This window comes from Vulpes lagopus, chromosome 3, assembly GCF_018345385.1.
Source record: "Vulpes lagopus strain Blue_001 chromosome 3, ASM1834538v1, whole genome shotgun sequence".
Lineage (NCBI taxonomy): Eukaryota > Metazoa > Chordata > Mammalia > Carnivora > Canidae > Vulpes > Vulpes lagopus.
In genome coordinates this window covers 105,269,693-105,276,568 of record NC_054826.1, presented here as the reverse complement: position 1 = coordinate 105,276,568, position 6,876 = coordinate 105,269,693, and positions in this window count along the sequence as shown.

Genomic DNA, 6,876 nt, shown 5'->3' with positions numbered 1-6,876 from the left:
CTGGAATTCAAATGGAAAGACAATGGACCCAAAATAGCCCAAACAGTGTTGACCAGGACGACCAGAGGTGGAGGATGCCAGCCTTGCTACAAACCACAGCAAGGATGATGGTGTGGGGCTGTCACAGGCAAGGACGAGTCAGTGGCACGTATCGAGAATCTGGAAATAAGCCCTCACATTCACACTCCACTGATTTTCCAGAAGGGCATCATGTCAATTCAATGGGAGAAAATAGTGTTTCAACAAACAGACAACTGGACATCCAGGTGCAAAGAAATAGACACCATCTACAAAAATTAACTCAGGAAGGGTCAAAGACCCAAATATAGGAGCTAAACTGTAAAATCTTAGGAGAAAACATGTCATAAATCTTCACCACTGAATCCCTTAAAATCATCCAGTGCGCACAAATTTTGGGCAACTCTGGTGTACTATGGTCTCAGGCGACAGGTGAGGCGACAGAGGCCCAGCTCTGTATGAGGCCCTGACCCCCTAGGAACAACCTTGGTGTGCACTCTCTGAGACAAGGACGAATGAATGAAGAATGATGAGCTTCTAGAAACCTGGCAACCTCCGGCTGTCTAGAATTTGGGGAGGCCGTCTGGGTGGGCGCTGCTCTGGGGGAAGGGGCAGGGGGCGTTGGTGCTGCCAGCCGCGCTGGACGACTGGGTGGAGGGCCCCGGACCAGCACAGGAGGGGAGGGGGGCCCTGGGGTCGAGCAGAGTTCACGGCAGGCCCTGTGGTGCTGAGCCAGGAGACCTGGGGCCTTGGCGCCCCGCGAAACAGAGCCTCCTGCTCCAGGGGCAGCCGCCTCTCTGGGAGCACAGGTCCCGGCAAGTCTGCAGAGGCCTCTTTCTTGCTGAAAATGCAGCTGTAGGAAAGGCTCACAGTTTCTCTCTGGGGCCCTGTGGAGACCTGGGGCCCCTGCAGGCAGGCACCGGGGGATGTGATGGGGACACCTGCCTGCTCTAACCTGAGGCCAACGGGGCTGAGCAGGGACCAGAAGGACCCAGGAACAGCTGGACAGAAAGGGCCCCAGTCACCCCAAAAGAGGACCCCCTTGAGGCACTGGGGGAAGGTACCCAGTGCCCTCAGGCACCCCCTGAGCTGCCACAGGACGATGCCCACCCAGGCCTATGCGGAGCCCCAGAGATCTGCAGGCATGTCAGGAGCAGCAGGAAAAGCCAGAACGGGGCACCCCCCCACCCCGCCGGACCCTCCGGCAGGCACCCCCTGCAGGGGCACAGCCCAGTGCCCAGAGGTGCTGATGAGCACAGGACTGAGCCACTGGCAGAGGTTGGAGGAACCTGTCCCAGGTGGCCGTGAGCATGGTAATGTGCCCTTGATGGTTAGGACGACATGCAGCCTGGGAGGCACTGCTACGGGCCTGGAGTCCCCCAGGGAAGGTGATGGGGACTCACAGCTCATGTTCAGGGGCCGACCCCCTTGAGGAGGCATGTGGCCTCCAGGGGAGTTGGCTGGTGGCAGTTTCCCCTCCACCTCGGTACCATGTAGGAGACACCCAGAGGGGAAAGAATTATTCTGCCCCAGAAAGGACCTTCTGGGCAGCACAGCACCTGGAGGAGCCCCGAGGGGGTGGCTAGGCAGAGCCAGGTGCGGGCCAGGGCCACAGGGCTGCCAGCGCCAGAAGGGCTAGGGGGCACTTCACCCCCGGTGCGCCCGGCGGGGGCCTCAGGACGCAGGGCGCAGGCCCAGCAGGGACTTGTGGCTGGTGCACGGCGGGGCAGTCCTCCCAGGAACGCTGCCCACTGATCAGCAGGCTGGGGGCCAGATAGCGAATACTCCACATTTTTTGGCGGCTCAAGGGCCTGGTTGGAAACAGTCACCGTTTTATTCTGCAGAAACCACACGCTTTGCGTCCCAGTGCCCTGCAGGGAGTGGGGGTGGAGTCCGGCTGCAGCCGTCGGGGGGCTGGGCAGCACGGGGTGACAGGCCAGCTTCTGCACCCCGCAGTCACCTCCGAGGCCAGGCTGGGTGTCGCCTCCGCCCCAGGGGTGAATCCTGGGTCCCCTCCTTTGGTGCAGCCAGGACAACCTGAGGTGGAGGGCGCTGGGAGTCCCCAGGGGCAAGAGGACCCAGCCCTGCCTCTGTGAGTCCCCAGCTGGTTAGGAGGCACAGTGGAACCCAGGAAGTCACTTCAGCGGAAGAAGGTGTGAACAGGGTGAGGGGTGGTCCAGGCTGGGATGGCGGGCAGAGAAGCTTCCAGGCCCCTCATACCTGGACACCACCTGGCCCTTCACCCACTCCGCACGCTCTGTGCTGACAGCTCGGTGAGGAAGAGGACAGGAGTGTGAGTTTGCAACACTCTGCTGTCCTTGTTGGAGAAGCCACTCAGGTGCATGGACGGGTGAGTTTTGGGGTCTGTGCAGCCTCCACCTCATGCTCCCCTGGTCTGGAGGGCAGGTCCTCCCTTACGGCCCCCTTGTGACTCCATCCCAAGGGCCTGCTCAGGGCCAAGTCCTTTTGCATACACCAGGGTGACCAGCACAGCTGTCTAGCAATGGTTTCCGAGAACGGGAAGTGACCTGCTAAGGTCACACGGTGAGGACACCCAGAATCACATGACATGTCCAAGGTCATATGAGATACCCAAGGTCATGGTACTGGGTGGTCCAGGGCACAGAAGAGCCCAATAGAGCCACATTCTCACACCCCACCCTCGGCTGCCCCAACACCTGGACACAGAGTCCGAGATGGATTTCTTTATAAAGAGCCCTCCTCGGCCAGAACGGGCTCAGGGCATCTGCTCTGCTTCAGTTCACGGGCCCCAGGGGATGCCTACACATTGAGCCCCAGCACCCAAAACACTGGCTCCATTGTCTGGGCCACCCCACCTGTTCTGGGCCTGCACCCCAGAATGGACAGAGCTGGCAAGGTCAGTGAGGAGCCCCAGAAGAGCAGCTGGGACAACCGTTGGCAGCTGGGCAGGGCCCAAGGCCCATCCCCAGATTCGGATTCAGCCCAGAGCGGCTGGGACATGGCCCTACCCTTGTGTGTCCAGTGGCCATCTGGGACAGCTGTGTGCCCACTACTCAGCCTACCTGACAGCACTACCTTCTCAGTCCCATACAGGTGTACCCCCTGCGCTCCCCGCCCCCAGCAGAGGCAGCCTGACAGCACCATCAGGCTCCCTGCCTGCCTCCTCTGCTGCCAGGGGGGACCCCCGTGGAACTGGGCCTCCCACGTGCAGACACCCACGAGGCACATACATGCATCCACTTTTGCCTGGGCGACAGCTCCAAGAGGCCCCGGGGGAACCCCAGGAGGGAGCCCAGGGCTCCTTGCTCCCTGCCTCATCCCTGAACCTCCACTCCAAGGAACTATCTGGCCACCGGCCTGGCCCAGGCTCTGCTCTGGGGAACCAGGCAGAGGCATGACCCAGTCCACAACTGGTAGCCTGGTAGCCCCATGGCTCTGAGGCCACATGGCCAGCCACCCACCCTCACCTGGGAGTGTGACCGGCCCAGGGGTCCCATCAAGCCTGCCAGTCACCCAGCTGCCAGGCAGTGCCTGACCCTGGTTCCACCTGAATTACTTAAAACATATATATATATATATATATATATATATATATATATATATATATATTTACTTATTTATTTATGAGAAATACAGAGAAAGGCAGAGACATGGACAAAGGGAGAAGCAGACTCCCTATGGGGAGCCTGATGTGGGACTTGATCCCAGAACCGCAGGATCACGACCTGAGCCAAAGGCAGATGCTCAACTGCTGAGCCACCCAGGCATCCCTGAATTGTTAATTGAAATTAAAAAAAAAAAAAAAAAAAGCTATTTTACATCGCTGTCAAAACTGAGCTACCACAGCGTCGAGGCTAACTGAATTTCTAACGCAATGCTCAGTTCATGCAGACCCATTGAGTCTCGGTCTACGCCTCTGTAAAAGGGGCCACACGGCAGGCAGGATGGACTGAGCCACATGCATCTCCTCACTGACTCCTTCCCCATAGGCCTGGGGCACCCACCGCAGCCTTGCCAAGCCCGGCACCTGGAGTCCTGGGACACAGCCGGCAGGGACTGGACAGGGACAACAGGAGGCTTCCCAGGAGAGCCGCAGCTAGGAGTCCAAATGGACGTCAGCAGGGAGGGGCTGGGCTCACATCCCACCTCCAGCTGTGCCCTGGGAGACACCTGAGCATGGGAACCTCTGTCTCCATCTACACGAGGAGGTCCTATGCCCCCCACAGACCATCCGCAGGACCCTCACAGCCTCCAGGGGTCTGAGCCAGGGACCAGGCATCTCTGCTCCACTCCAGGGGAAGGCAGGTGGCAGAGAGCCTTCTATCCTGGAGCTTCAGCTTGGCTGGGACAGTCTGTATTGTGTAAGACACAGTGACAGGAATGAGCACTGCTGGGGGTGAGGGGCAGGCAAAATAGGGGAGTGAGGTTCAGAGGTACAAGCCTCCAGTTATTGAATGACAAAGTCCTGGGGATGAGAACAGCGTGGTGAACATAGTCAGCGATGCTGTAATAATGGCGTGTGGGGACACCACACTTGAGTAATGGACAGTCTCCAGTCTCTTCTTGTGCACCTGAAGGCAGCATAACGCCATATGTCAACCATGCTTCCATAATAAAACATAACTCAGCTCTGCAGACAGCCTGGCACACAGTACCTGCCCAAGGCACACCTGCCATGGTGACAGGTCAGAGGTCAGGGCTTGGGTGCCCCACCACGGAAATGGGGAGGCTTCGGGCAAGTCCCATGTCTTCCTCCTCAGACCTTGCTCTGGCCCAGGGTCCGGGTAGCAGACATTCCGGACCGGGTGCCACCTATAGCGGCAGCTCCAGAGACAGACCACACAGGACACCTGAGGGCCCAGCCACCTGACATTCACAGGGCCAGCCAAGGCCCGCACTTCAGAGCATCTCCTGCCCAGCCCACATCTCCTGGGGAGACGGAGCCCAGGGAGGCAGGGCAGCCCCTCAGGCCCCTGACTGAACTCTTCCTGCTGCCCATCCCCTGGAGAACTCCATGCGCTCCCTGATCCTCTGCTTTTCTGCTCGGGGTCTGCCCAGGAGGGTCAAAGGCATGCCAGGGGCACAGCGTCCTGTCCTTCCTTCCCACCCCCAGAGCATGGGAGGCACCTGGGGGAGGCCTAGCGCCAGAGGGTCAGGCACCCACAAGAGGCCTCCCACCAGAGGTGGTCTGAGCCTGGCCCAGACCAGGACACCAAGTCTGGGTGCGGAGTGGGAGCTGCTCCAAGCTAGGTGGAGAGGCACCTTGTGGGCCTGGCACACGGCACGACCCCCTGACACGGGTTAAGGACACATACAACCTGGTGACTGCAAGTCTCCAGTCAGGTGCACCTCGTGGAAGAGTTTAAGGGCTTTATTCTTCTGCAACACTGGGCCCAGAAATATAAAAAGGAAGCTGTGACGTGCTTCAGCGCAGGGAGGCTGAGGACCTGGAGGTCCATGCTGGGGTCTCCGTGTGCATCACGCAGAACCCTAGCCGTATGCCAAGCCACTGTCCCCACTGTGCAGATGCACACAGAGCCCCATGGCTCAAGGGCAGAGGGCTTGCAAGAGTGCAAGGGACCAGCCCCCAGCAGGCACTGACTTTTTGGCGCATCCAGGTGCCGCCCAGGGTGACAGGCCGGGAGGGGCCCAGGCAGGAGCAGAAATGCCAGGAATGCAGGGCAAAGCCGCAACAAAGCCTGCGGGGCCGTGTAGGCCTGCAATCCAGAAACAATCCAGCCACAGACCGCAGCAGCCTCCGCCGGGCGGCAGCCCCTTCCTGACTGGGCGTGGACGCCACCCTGCCCGCCCCGGCTCCGCCCAGCTCAGGCCCCGCCAGGGCAGCAGGCATGAGCGTCCCACACCCCCCACCCCCCCCACACACACCCCCCCCCGCCCCCGCAGCCACCACCAGCCCCAGCCGGGCTGGGGGGGGCGGGCCTCTTCTGGCAACGCCGTCTCCCCAGAAGCGCTCAGCCTCCTGCTCCAGTGCTCTAACGGACAGACAGCTCCGGCTTTGGGCAAAGACCTGGGCGGTACTCTCAGCATCCCAGGGAAACATAAATACATAAATCACACGCTGGCCATCCACCACCAGACGTCTCCGCGGCCCAGCGTTGTGAGCAGCGCGGCCGCGAGACGCCCAGATGGAGACGGGGACGGAGCCTCCACAGGCCCCCGCACACGGCTGGGCGCGAGCCAGGGGACGCGGCCACCGGCACCCACCTGCACCCACCTTGCACCCATCCCCTGGAGCCCCTGCCCCCCGCCTCCCTTTGCGCGTCCCGCGGACCAAAAACCACACCGTGAAGATGTGCTGCTGAAGGAATGCCTTTATAAAAACTCTCCCACGAACACGCGAACACCAGAGACCCCCGCCCTCGCTCCGTGGACCCCACAGGCAGCCAAAGGATCTTGACGGTCACATGGCCCCTCCATCTGGAGCAGGGAGAGTGGGCGATGGGCGACAGAGCTGCCTGCCTTCACTGGCTCGGCCCCACAGACACTGAAGTCGACTCCCTTTGGGATGAAGGCCATCGTCTGCTTGGCTGCTCTGGATGGGCACGTGGCCTCGTCTCCAAGAGGCCAGATGCCCTGGCAGGAGGGCTTCGATGGCCCACTCCCTTCAGGTTCCAGGATCCCAAGGGCAGGCCTCGGCGCGCAGGCTCTCGTGGCGGGGTGCAGCGGGCCACCTCCAAGCGACGGGCCCTGTGGCCGGACACAGGGTCTAGACTCGGTTACGCAACTAGAAAAATGTGACCACAAAGCACTTTTCACGTGTATGGGTTTTGTTTGGTGGGTTTTTCTTTTTCCTTTTGGTTCAAAGAAGAAAACATAGCAGGCTCTCAGGTATACAAAACTGGTAATATTAGATAA